Consider the following 312-nt stretch of genomic DNA (forward strand, 5'->3'; position numbering starts at 1 on the left):
GCTTGTGTGCGTGTATGTGCTTACTTGTCCCTCTTCCCTTCCCTCATCGCTCCTTCCCTTGTTACAATTAGTAGAACAAGAACAATAAGATTTTCGGAAATGCATACATTAACATTTAAATATTATGATTATTTCCTATTTCGCTTTCTTTTCCTACAACGTCAGTAGATAAAACTAAATTTATAAATAATTAAAAAATAAGTAATGAAGACACTGAATTAAATGAAGTAATAAAAACAAAATATTGATATAAAACGAAAATGAGAAATATATTATGTTTTCACGCCATATTTAGTTTTAATTGCACTGCTT

Source organism: Penaeus monodon, chromosome 24, assembly GCF_015228065.2.
Source record: "Penaeus monodon isolate SGIC_2016 chromosome 24, NSTDA_Pmon_1, whole genome shotgun sequence".
NCBI classification, from domain to species: domain Eukaryota; kingdom Metazoa; phylum Arthropoda; class Malacostraca; order Decapoda; family Penaeidae; genus Penaeus; species Penaeus monodon.